This window comes from Ambystoma mexicanum, chromosome 2q, assembly GCF_040938575.1.
Source record: "Ambystoma mexicanum isolate Mex_15411 chromosome 2q, UKY_AmexF1_1, whole genome shotgun sequence".
Taxonomy (NCBI): Eukaryota; Metazoa; Chordata; class Amphibia; order Caudata; family Ambystomatidae; genus Ambystoma; species Ambystoma mexicanum.
The window spans coordinates 609,706,174-609,719,845 of NC_090924.1; the positions used below are offsets into that span (position 1 = coordinate 609,706,174).

A 13,672-nucleotide genomic window follows, 5' to 3' on the forward strand; every position below is an offset into this window, starting at 1 on the left:
AATGTAATATACAGGTAAGCAAGAGGCACACGTGGTTACGATGTGTGCGTGTAGCGCTGGGCACTACCTAGTCTTAGTGGGTCTCCAGTTTCAGCCAGGAGATTAACTTGGAACGGAAGTTCTGATAAGGCAAGTCTACTCTAAGGTTTGGAGGCAGGGAGTTCCAGAGCTTGGCAGCTTTTACCGGGAAGCTGTTGCCTCCTATGGTGGCCCGTTTGTAGTGGGGGACAGATAGGCAATCTTTGTATGCGGTTCTGACGGGTCTTGAGGAGGATTGTTTGTGGAACCTGTTGATCAGGTAGGTTGGGGCTGCGTTGTTGAGAGACTTATGGGTGAGAGATGCCGTTTTTAAGAGAATTTTATCTCTGGTGGAGAGCCAATTGTTCTGTTGGCTGAAACCTGTAATGTGTTCTCTTCTGGAAATGCCCAGAGCTGCTCTGAGAGCGTTGTTCTGAAGGGTTTGCAGTTTATTGGTGGTGGCCTTGGTGGATCCTAGGTAGAGGGCATTACAATAGTCGAGGCGAGACAGTATGAGGGCTCTGGCGAGTGTCAGACAGCTAGTGTCAGACAGGAAAGGTTTGGCTGCACGGATTAATTTGCACGTGTAAGCCGTGGAGGATGCAAGGGAGCTCACTTGTCTTTTGAGGGAAAAATTGGAATCTAGATAGAATCCCAATGTTTTGACCTCTTGTCCGACTTTGATGTTGTTCCCGTCAATCATGAAGGAGTTATAGGCCGGGCCAAGTTTCTTTTTACTGAATGTGGTGCCTAAGATGATGAGTTCTGTTTTATCATCATTCAGGCATAGTCCATGAGTAGCCATCCATGCCTGGATGATGATGTACACCCTATTTAGCAAGGCCAAATCCTTTCCATAATCTCCTGAAAGCGGAAGGAGGATCTGAGTATCATCTGCATAGTTAGTGTAGGTGATACCGAGATGATCCAAATCATCGAAAAGGGGCTTGGTAAATATGTTGTATAATGTGGGGGAGACACAGGAGCCCTGAGGTACACCACATGTGATGGGTATAGGGTCTGCTGCCGCCGTGGGAGAGAAGACCCTCATAGTCCTGCCATTAAGGAAGGATGTGATCCAGGTGATGGCCTCACTGGAGAAGTGAGCCGAAGTGTGGAGGTGTGAGCAAAGGACAGAATGATCGACCAGATCGAAGGCTGCAGAAAGGTCGAGGAGTAGGGCGGCTTGCCCGTTGTCTCTGAGCGAATCGATCTGCGCTTTCAAGTCAATAAGGGCAGTTTCAGTCCCGTGTTGGGGACGGAATCCAGATTGTCTGGAGCCTAAGAGGTTGTGTTCTTCCAGGTGCTTCTGTATTTGTACATAGGCAACCTTGTCCAGAATTTTTAGTAGAAAGGGAACAGTAGTTATGGGACGGTAGTTTGTGGGTATGGCTGGGTCAAATGTGGGTTTTTTCAGTAGAGGTAGTACCCAGGATTGTTTTAGGTTAGTAGGGATGGAGCCAGTGGCAAAGGAGGCATTGATCAATTTTGTAATGAAAGGGGAGAGGTCGCGGGCAGCATCTTTAATGAGCTGTGCAGGGCATAGATCTCCCTGGCAATTAGACGGTTTCAGGGACAGGATAATTTTTTCGACTTCCAGTATGTTGACTTTGGCGAATTGGAAGCGGGCTAGGTCAGTGGGCATGGGCTTGTCCGGAATTTTTGAGTTGAGGGTGTCATTCAGGGATGCTCTTTTGCTGGTGATTTTACTTTGAAGAGTCGCAATCTTGTTTGCTAGGGCTCTTTGAATTTCTGAGCACCAGTTTTTATCTTTGGTGCACGTGTCAAGGGGTGCTATGGGGGTTTCTATTTCTTTAAGGATGGAGAAAAGTTCTTTCATGTTAGATTTAGCTTGGGATATACGAGAGTCGAAGGAGGCTCGTTTGGCCAGGTAGATTTCTTTTTTGTAGAGTGCAGCTAGTTTGGAGAGTTTCAGTTTGTTAGAGACTGAAGGGGATTTTTTCCAGATGGCCTCGCAGTTTCTTTTTTGCTGTCTTAGTTTTTTGAGGAATGGTGTGTACCATTTGTTAAGGTGCGTTTTCGGTTTACTGGATCTCAGTTTAAGGGGGGCGATGCGGTCCAGTGAGGTGGCCATAATCTTGTTATATTCTTCAACTAAGGACTCAGGGTCCAGGTTATCAGGAAGTGAGTTGAGAGTGGGGAGTAGGTCAGGGATAAGTCTTTCTACTGTCATCTTCTTCTTGTTTCTAGTGAGAGTGGGTGGGGCCTTAATGGTGGACGGGGGTGGGGGTCTGTCGGTGGAGAGCATAAATGATACCAAATGGTGGTCAGTCCAGGCTTGGGGTGAGATATTTGTAATGTTCACTAGGCAGTTGTGGTCGGCCACCCAGTCAAGTGTTCTACCTTTCGTATGCGTGGGTGTCATACATCTTTGCACAAAGCCTAATTCAGTAAGAGTATTAGCTATGGTACTAGCGGAATGGTCTTCTAGGTCATTGTAGCCCAAGTTAAAGTCTCCTAAGGTGAGAGCTTGAGTGGAGCTTTTGAGGTTGCTGGATAGGATGGAGTTAAGGTCTTCATCGAAGGTGCCAATGGGGCCTGGCGGACGGTAGATCAAGTAGATGTTAAGAGTTTGGGAGTTAGTGAGTGGTATTTTGACTGCTAGTGATTCGCAAGAGAGGGCATTGGTCGAGGTGGCTAGTCTCATGGTGAGACTGCACTTATGGATAAAGGCGACACCGCCTCCTCTGGAATTAGGGCGGTCTTGTCTCAGGATGGAATAGTTATCTGGGACTGCCAACATAAGCATAGGGCCTGCTGCTGGGTGTAGCCAGGTCTCAGTGATGGCGAGGAAGTCAAGGTCTTCGGTGAGTATTAAGTCTGCAATTTCTGTAGCATGAGCTACTAGCGACCTGGCATTGATCAAGGCTCCCTTGATATTGGGGCTAGCTTTGTTTTTAGAGATAGTGGCTATGTTTTTTGAAGTAGTAGTAGTATGGCGCTTGTCTTGTGTAAGTTTAGGGGTACTCTGGTTGCGGGAGTTCTGAAGGGTTTGTAATGGGTTACTGGATTGTGTGGAGGTGTTTGGTCGCGGTGGCAGCGATCTAGAGTTTTGTGTAGTGGGCAGTGAGCGGGCAAGTGGTTCGTGGATTTTGGCTAGTCTGGCTCTGAGTCCTAAGTTCCTTTCTGTGGTGGTGCGAGGGTGACTGGAAGGTAGCAGTGTCTGAAAGTCGTTTAAATCTAGGTAAGGTACTTGGTTGTTGTGTCTGGGTAGGGCTGGCATGTTAGGTAGGTGTGGAGCCATCTTGGTCGGAAATGTGTTATTGAGGCTGATCATGAAGTAGGCAAGCAAGATGGAGGTGAGTAGATACATGCTAAATGGTGGGGTCGAGAGTGTTATGGAGCGCTAAATAATACCTGAATTGGGGTGGCCGCACGTGGATGGGATGGTCTATGTAGCCCCTAGATAAGGGTAGTTGATAAGGCTGTGATGCCGGGGGTCTGGTAGACGGCAGACACTGGCACGTGCAGGGGGTCTGGCAGACGGCAGACACTGGCACGTGCAGGGGGTCTGGCAGACACTGGCACGTAACAGACATGAAACAGGCACTAGCCTTGTTTCAATAGTGTGGTCTAAGTACGACCATAGGGCACAACACAGTAGTGTGGTCACTATGCGACCATAAAGCACAACACAATAGTGTGATCACTATGCGGCCATAGGGCACAACACAGTAGTGTGGTCTAAGTACGACCATAGGGCACAGCACAGTAGTGTGGTCACTATGCGACCATAAAGCACAACACAATAGTGTGATCACTATGCGACCATAGGGCACAACACAGTAGTGTGGTCACTATGCGACCATAGGGCACAACACAGTAGTGTGGTCACTATGCGACCATAGGACACAGCACAGTAATGTGGTCACTATGCGACCATGAGGCACGACACAGTAGTGTGGTCTAAATACGACCATAAGGCACAACACAGTAGTGTGGTCTAAATACGACCATAAGGCACAACACAGTAGTGTGGTCTAAATACGACCATAAGGCACAACACAGTAGTGTGGTCTAAATACGACCATAAGGCACAACACAGTAGTGTGGTCTAAATACGAGCATAAGGCACAACACAGTAGTGTGGTCTAAATACGACCATAAGGCACAACACAGTAGTGTGGTCTAAATACGACCATAAGGCACAACACAGTAGTGTGGTCTAAATACTCCTTTTGGGGAGAGGTCGCTGGTGCTATAGAAGATATAGTGTCTTCACTCGCCCCACTTAAATACTTGTTTGGGGATATTGGAAAGGCATCCAAATACGAGAAGACGGTTTAATGTTGCATGTGCTGTTGCAAAAAAATGTATATTAAAATGCTGGAAGTCTAAGAGCGCATCCAAACTGGAGAACTGGTTGTACAAATTGACCCATGTAAACGAATGTGAGGAAAACTTTGTTTTATCTGCATCTCTGACATGCCACCCTAAAGGACATTTTGGGCCCCATTCAGACTATACTTGAGTGAGACTATTCCTGATTCTGGCAGCACGGAGGCTCCCGACATAGTTCACTTGTAAATATGTTATCCGGTTATTGCATCGAGAACCAAAGCATCGACGGCATTACCATCTAAAAAAAAGCATCTAATGCATCGATTTAGATGGTAAAGGGTTCAGTTTAATAAAATGGGTTTTAGAGGTTAAAAAACGGGGGATTGGAGGGGGCCCCCATTAAAAATAAGAAAAAAATGCATTAGATGCTTTGTTTTTTAGATGGTATGGCATTAGATGTTTTGGCTGTCGTTGGAATGACTATAAACCATAAATATAACTGTTGAATAAAGTTTATTAAAAAAAGGAGGGCAGCCATAGTGACTGTGATGCTTACACTCTGATCCACTCCTTGAGTAGATTAACGTGATATACCTGGGTCTTCTGTCTCCAGTCTGGCTGTGATAAAAGATAGTTCAATGGACCTTTTTTTCAAGTATTTTATAGAGTTCAAACTATTTGGACACAATTTTGTTCTCAGAGGTGGGTAGGAGAACAAGGACTGATAGTCCCCACCGAGATTGTGCAGTGAATGGCATTGTCATAACTAGCCCTTTGGTGTTCTTGAGCCTGTCCCAGATGTTTCCACAAACATTTCTCTCACCTTTGCCAAGTGTGATTGAGAAATTACAAGGATGACATCTTCACTTTCTTCCCATGTCGCCCTCAACATAGCCAATATGGCTCTGCGTTCCCTCCTATATAGGAGTGCAAAAAGGGAATATCCCAAAGAAGCTTGAGGGGTCTTCCTAGCTGCAAATTAAGCCCAAGGGATCATCACATCCCGGTTTTTCTCCCATCAGCCTCTACAAATGTACATAGTATCCTTTTTAGGGTCTGGTTGTAATGATCAACTAAACAATTGGTTTGTGGGTGATACAGCGAGGTGCGAGTGTTTTAATGTTAAGCATCTCTTTCACATCGTGCATTCAGCAGAACATAAAGATGGTACCCTGATCCGCAAGGATCTCTTTTGGAAAACCTACTGGCGAGAGGAAAGGTCGTAAATGCTTGAATATCTGTTGTGGGGTGTTATTCTGCAACGGGAAAGCATCTGGATAATGGGTGGCGTAGTTCACTATTACTAAGATGAAACAATTTCCCAGTTTGGATATTTCTAGTGGTGGGGCGCTGGCCGTTTTCTGACAGATCTTACTGGTCAATATGAAGTTCTTCACATCTGCAAATACCCTTGACCTAGAGAATTTTGATGTTATCTGGCTTTGAGACTTTCCGACACCTTGATGGGCTGCAATCAAATGGGAGTGGGCTAGTTCTAGTACAACTTTACTGGGTATTCCTTCTGGGGTTGTGTTGCCCCATACAGTAATTTTTTTCTAACAATAATGACCGGTCTGGTTTCGTCTTCCTTCCCTCAAGACTTTTGCAAAGGCTTCTGTAAGGATTGCGTCATTCCTTTGGGCGAATGCCAGATCGGGAAGGAGGTTGACCGCTTGTATCTTTTGGGGAGGTTTTTCCTTCCTGGGAAGATCTGCTTCCCCAAACCCCTGTGAATTGTCCGTTACATCTTGGGTGTTCACCACTTGGAGAATTGGGTACAAGCCTTTTTCCAACATCCGTAGGGCTATCTTTCCCCTATCTTTACTCCTTCTTTCATTGTATAGGGATTATTCCTGTGATTGCGTAAAAGGACTTTAACATCACCCCTATAATCACATCTCACCCATGTCTCCAGGCTAACCTGGACTTTGAGGCTAGTCTTATGTATGTCCTTTTTGGAGGAGCTAGGGTAAGACTAGTGGTGATTAGGCGTCATTCACCTTGGGCTATCAGGATTTCAGTAGTACTTTGTAGGTCAAAGCCGATGGATTCTGCAGAAGCTAACATAGGGGGTTTGGCCTTGGGACTTAAAAGTTGGGGACCCGTACCATTTACCAAGTTAGCAGTTGGTACCGATCACACTACTGACACCATATATGGCAAGTCAGAAGGATGATGCAAACTCTGATGAGCCATTTCACTGTAGTTTTTATTAAAGAAAAGGAAAATTCCTGCCTCTGCCTATGCCATTAGGCTTCCCTACCTAACAAAATGGAGGTGCTCATCAGTGAATGTCTCAACAGAATCTGTCCACAACTCACCTAAACTAACCCTAACACTACAATAACAAAGACAGGAGAATGTCTCCTTTCTCCTACACTTTGACTTTAAGAAACTTCTATTCAATAGCTGATTCTCAGATGGTCTTTGCTGACTGTTTTGATCAGCTCACACACATCTTTGAATACTATCAGGCTTCTGTTTCTTTCCTCTTATGAGAGTGTTCGCTGCTACGTTATTACTCTACTCTAGAGAGTTGTTCTTTTCTCAAGGTTAAGTTATCCAACATCTATACATCTCTTTTGTATTCTCTTCCTTTTCATACACTTCACAATATATTATTATTGAATTCCGTCCCTGGACATATATTCTGATCCAGCCTTATCCTTGTGCTTTTCACTTAATGATTTACTTTTTCCTTTGTTTATAAATTCTTGGTCCCGACTGATGTGAGTATGAGCATTCCAATGATGATCCTCATTTACTTCTTGAGGTTTCAATAGTACAATCCCTTTACTTTGACAAGCAAGATTGGTCCCATAACTATTCTAATTCGCTCCTCTTTGTTTCAGTATTACAGTTTTATTATCTTGACTGGGATGAGTTATTAGTCCCACAACGATTCTCTGCCACCCTCCCAGTTCTCCCATTTTTCCCCCCCATTACCTGTAGTTGTTAGGGATCACATAAAAAAGGGGGGTTGTGAAAAACAGAAAATATGGGAATCAAAGAAAGTGGCTGACGTTCTGCATACAGTGATCTGTGCAGTGACCACCTGCTGCTAGTTAACAGACTGAGCTATATAAGAATAATTAAAAACATGACAGTTCCTGATGTCTGGATGAAGAAAAAAGGAAGAGTATACCCACAATAATAGTTACTGATTACTTACTAATCACACTATGATAACGGAAACAAGGGAAAGAAATAAGGTACGAGTCATGATACGTAACAAGAGTCTGATGTAGAAATCAAGCCCAGGATGACAATAAATGATTTATGCTCATATCATACTCTAAAGTACATGGACTTTATGAATGTAATAAAAAGTAGGATCAAATGGTACATACATGCAGATGTTGACATTGCTGGTAATGTTCAGTGCAGAGTCCTGTAGAAGATGCCCAGAAGCTGTGGGAGCAAGCAAGTTTCCTGTCAGGTTCAGGAGCCGAGTGCAACCCTTTCCAGTGGAGGAATGCAGCAGGCATCAATGCAGGACTCTTCAGGACACTCTACCAAACGGGGTATGGCTGGCTCCAGTGACAGTCCTTTTATTTATTTATTCATATTTGTAGAGCGCGCAACAGCCCAAAGGCATCGCGGCGCTTGTTGCAGTGAGTGATCAGAACCTAGTTACATATAACAACATCTAGGCATACTTAATGTACTGGTTGTACCAAACAGCCTATCCCCTCCTGCTTTGGCTCTATTGATGCGTGGTGCAGAAAGTTGGTTGGTATAGCACAAATCGTGCATCAGGACACAGAACATAAAATCACCAGTCTTCAGACATTTCCGTGACTCAAGACACAATGTCTGTCAAATGCGATTAGTGATTCTGGAGGTTCTACATCCCCTCAGCAGGGGAGGTAATCTACCTAAACTATTGGCCCAGAGAGAACTGTTCTGGATAAATAAACTTGATGCAATGACCCCACTGGGCCTTAATGAGGACTATTATTTAGGTCCATATCTGTAAACATGGCTATTTTTCACATTCACACAATGCTTGCCTTAATAACTGATAATTTGTTTCTAGGATTCCCTGATTATAATACATTTTAGGATGGTATTGACAATAGATTGTACTCCCTTCCGTTTTTGGGTTAGACAATTTGTACAGGTGTCTGTTCTTCCTTTTCTTTGAAATGTTGATATGTAAAAGTTGGATATTCTGGATAGTCAACATTGAATCACAACAATGCTCTCCAGTGTACTTGGATTGTTTTTATTGCAATGATCAAACTATTGTTCTTATCCTGTTCATTAATGCAACTTTAGCCGTTTACACCATTATTTTGTGGCAGTAGGCTGTTTAAGTTTGATATGCAACATAATACCTTTTAGATTACTTCTCTTCTTTTTTTTCATAGACACACAGCAAATAGTGAGCCTTTATAACATTCTACCCGCACGGACCTGAATAGCGCGTGACAACAGTTATGTTGTCACGTCTCGTTTACTTACCTTCATATTAATTACAGGGTGTCCGGTGACGTGTCACTGACGCCGCCCGCGCACACGTATCCCTGACATTACTCGCGCGCGACGTCATGGTTGTTGTGACGCCGCTCGCGCATGCGCGAGTGGCGTCACGGCTCCATCATTGAGTATAAATAAACAGTCCGTGGCAGATGCGGTCTGAAAGCTGGGCTTCCTGACCGCAATCCTGCCGTAGACTGTTGCTTCTTCTATCATCTAATTGAAAGTAAGTTCTCTTTTACATCACAGGACTATTACTTAAGCCTAGACTGACTGCAGGCACGTATGCTCTTATTCTCCCATAGGAGAACGGAGCTTCCTGACTAGACTACCTTCAGCAACCACTGCTCTCTCCGTGGATTTCTATCCACTATCTTACCGGAAGAAGAGTGAGTTCTCCTTCTCCCCATCTCTTCCCTGCTTTATATTCAGGCTCTATTTATTTATTTGAATTTTTTCTAGGCATTATTATGTCTCAAGATAGTATATCCATGTATATTAAAGGTTCTTAATGTGTAGAAATCTTGTTAAAACTACATTATTCTCAATCTTGGTCTCACATGACATAATATTTCGGTACCAAATGTACAACATGAATCATATCATTGCACTCTTAACAATGGTACACTAGCAAGGTCAGGTTCATTGAGGAACTTGTAAGGGGATGCCCCTTCTTTAAGAATTGTCTTTTTTTTTATAAAAAGTGATTTAACTTGGTTAATTATTCTTCTTTTGACCTTCTGTAAAAAGTAATTAATGCTTGATCAATTATTTGTAGATTAAAGTGAAAACATTATTGAAGATTTATGCCCCTGATGAAGAGAATATGAATCTCGAAACGCGTTGGGCCAACCTGAAAATAATAAAAAAGGAGAAGACATCTTTTCCTCTAAAAACTAACAGAATCATTGTATGTCATTCTTTGGATGTATTGAACTACATATCACTGTCATTCTAAAAATTGTATACACTGTATGTGTGTAAAATATACAAAAAGTCTTCTTGAAACAAGTCAGACCTGTTTTTGCATCTCCTTAGGCTTATTGCCTCATTGACAGTGTGCAGGGGACGCAGCTTTCCAAGTTTTGGATTTCTTCTGTTCTCTAGTATATTCCAGCCTAGATAGCAAGGCTGAGTTTTTCTCCCCTGCACCTCAAATTATTGTCTGAAGTTGTTTATCATTAAGCATTATAAAAGATCTGTCTTTAATTGTCATTAACAATTTAGTGTGCAAGTGCATTTCAGCATCTTGGTTGGTAGATCTTATTGAAGTGGATATGGATATAGTGTCAGAAAGGTAGGATAGTGCTGTAAGGTTAATGCATTTGTTTGTGTGGTCGTGAGAATTTTGAATGTGATTCGGTCCTTGACTGGGAGCCAGTGACGTCTTTTCTGCTTGTGAAATGTGGTCTCTTTTAGGTATGCTTAAGGCTGCTCTTAGTGAATAATTTTGGGTAATTTGGAGTCTGCTTATGTTTTTTTTTAAGAGGTGCCGGCTAGGAGCGGATTACAGTTATCAAGCTTGGCCCCTATGGTGGCTCTAGCTAAAGAGAGACAGTTGTCCTTTGTTAGGAAGGGTTTTATGGAGTTAATGAGTTGGTACTAAGGGCAGAGGCAGAGACACTAGAGCTGACCTGCTTGTTCATGGACAGGGTGGCATCAATGTGGACCCCTAAAGTCTTAAGAATTGATGGTACTGGGATGATGCAGTTGTCAATGTTGAAGTTGGAATAGAGAGAGTCTAGTTTGGTTAGAGTAGATTTTTGGCCAAGGATAAGAATCTCTGTCTTGTCCCCGTTGAGACAGACCATTTGTGGCCATCCAGGCTTGGATAGTGGAGTAGATTTGCCGTAGGGCTGTGGCATCTTGGTGATATGAGCCTGTTCGAGGAAGGAGCACTTGGATATCGTCAGCATAATTTGTGTAAGCGATCCCAAGTGCATCACGTTTATCAAAAAGGGGCTTTGTGAAGAGATTGTATAGCGATGGGGTAGTACAAGATCCCTGTGGGACACCACAGTGGATTATGGTGGGGTCTGCAGTTGCTATGTTTGAGAAGACTTTCATTGCTCTGCCTTCTAAGAAGGAGGTGATCCAGGAAGTCCTCATACATGGGCGACAGCAGGCATCCGAGTAGTCGTAAACAAAGAAAGCCTTCCAGAACAGGACCATGATGCTGGGATGCTAAAACTGGGCAGGGAGGCAACTTGCAGGACTAGCTGGAGAATGGTAGCCCAACATAGAACTGGTTAGTCCACCAGGTGGTCCAGGGACATTGCCAAAGGATCCAGGCTGCAGGATAGTGAGAATGCTTCGAGACTGGTTGGTCCCACCATTTCAAAGGGTCGAAGCACCAGCAAGGGTATTCTGTTATCAGGTTTCCCAGCAGAGCCTCACCGAAACAGCAGCAAGAATGGTCACCAGGCCTCTTCAGGATTCATCCTCGGGTCTCCGGTTGTCTGCACAGCTACACAGGATGCTTGGCTCCTCTTGATCTGCTGGAATGCCTGCAGGGCTCTTATCCTAAATTCAGTCGAGTGATAAAACTCAACCCTCCAGTGGCATAGACCTGCACCACTCGTGCACACCAGCAGTGGTCCAATCAGGGCTGAATAATGCATGCACAATAGACACATTGGCACCAGTATATGAATCTGGACCAGACAGTCCCAGCCCACTTCCTGAGCACATATACACATGGCATGCACTATCCCACAGAAACCCCAGCCTTATCGGGCCATAAAAGGAAATTCCTGACACGAGAAGGCAGGAAGAAGACCAAAGAACAAAATTGACAAATAACAAGCGAAAAACATTGCGGCACGGCCATCTTTGGACACTAGCCACAGCTAGTAGCCAAATACGGTAAACGTGAATAATGTAGCAAAATTGTACCATTGTAACTGCTGCCACCAGCTTGTCTTTAGGCACATTTAAAAGTAACCACAAATCTCTTCGGTGTGTGTCTACTGCATTGAAAGATTCTTTTATGAAAAAGTTATCCAAACAGATAAGTCAAAAGACAAAAGGGAAACAGATTCCCAGTACTGACAGGATACACAAAAAAGTCTTTTTTAGAAGCCTTCTGATTTAGCTAAACCTGGTCCTACAACGTAGCAGCCGGAGTGAAGGGACGTTCTGCCATTCGTGTCTTTGGAATCTAAAATAGAAAGAAAGAAGACATTGCTGCCAACTAAAAACTGTTGACGAAGACCCCCCAGTCTGCATGAATAGGACTGTACCACCAGTTTGGAAAACCAAACAGTGGTGACACACATCGCACATCCTGGAAGAAAACTTAAAGGACTGCACCAATAATATGGTTTACAACAAGCGGTGAGGATTTAGCAGTCTGGTCTTGTGCAGCTTTATAGCGACTCGCCACACAAGTCGTCACGCCTGTGTTTGGGTCCTGAAGAAAGTGGGACAGAAGCGGTTGGTCTCCCACTGAAACTGGTCAACCATTTTTATTGCAGAATGTCTGAACACCAACCAGACTACTTTGATGAATTAACCCGTTTTTTTGCTGTTTTAAAGTTGTACAAGTGAACAGATGAGTAGAGGGTATTAAAAGCAAACTACACTGCCTCCTGTGCGCCTTGTTCCGATATTTACGTATTCCGTGTTTTAGTATAGTATGGAATTTGTTTTCTACACACTATTTTTTTCACTGCTCCGAGATTGCAGTTTGAAATCAATTAGGGCCAGCTTTATCTGTATATCCCCTAATCCTAGATAGGCGGCACATCAGCTCCGACTAGGGACAGTCCTCACATGAGAACTACCTAGTGATGGTTGGAGGGCCAGCTATAGCTAAATCAGAAGGCTTCTAAAAAAAAAATACTGGATTTTTCATGTATCCTGCATGCAGGCCTTTGGTCCGGGTTGAGTCGCCCACTTGGTCCAATATTGGATTTTGTGTCCCAGTACTGAAAGCCCGAAGGACTAGTCAGGTTCCCCACAACAAATGAGCAAAAGGCCAGTGAAGTGAAGGTGAAGGCTTCACTTCTCTGTAAAAAGTCAGGACAGGGTATAAAACAAAAGCAAAAAATGAGGAACAGAGAACATGAAAAGAAAGTTGCCTAAAAGAGAAATCTTTCCCAACACCCACCTTCCTTTGCACAACACAGCACAGAACCCTTTCACACAAGTTAGCTAACTCTTTGAAACATAATTGCATTACATGTGAACTTGTTAGTGTAAACCACCATCTCACCGTTTCCGACAGTTTTCCCACTGGCCCCATTTCCGAGGACCCTTCCCAAATGTCCTAGATGGAAGCTTATCTCAATACAGCATTCCCACTGCCAAGTAAACACACAATCGCTAAATGTTTTGCCTACCTCAGATTTGGCAGCAACTCCACTGCCCTCTACTAAGTCCATTGACTTCCAGTTGCCAAAAGAATCCAGTTGGAGTATGTGTGCCAACTCAACAGTGCTTTGTGTTCAATTAGCAATTGTTTGCTGCCTGCAAGCATACCCTTCCCTCAATTCCTTACAATCATCTGGCTTTCCAAAGGACAGTCAAAGGTGATTGTTTCCACACTGATCTCATACATCTTAGCATGATGCCAACAGACCATCTTGGTAATGTGCCATACATTTCAACTCATCAATACAAATATCCAGATATACAATGGCATAAAATGGAATGCTTGATATTGAATCTTATCTCAGCAATTCTGGTTCTAGGCCCACAGGGAAAGCGTGAGGATTTAAACCTTGGAGAAGACTAGGTGACCTATGAGGAAGTATTAATGGTTGTAACCCTCTTTAATGACGGATTGAGAACTCAAATTCATGCTTCAAGATGAGGTGTAAAAAAAGGCCAACACGTGGCATTCGGACATAATTCTAGTTAACCAGTT

The 13,672-nt window shown here is 43.7% G+C and overlaps 1 protein-coding gene across 2 annotated transcripts in view; it reads right to left on the reverse strand.

Moving 5' to 3' along the window:
• Positions 1-13,672, reverse strand: part of OXSR1 (oxidative stress responsive kinase 1) — a 1,686,100-nt gene that overhangs the window by 500,993 nt on the left and 1,171,435 nt on the right. The gene's annotated exons all lie outside the window — the stretch shown is intronic.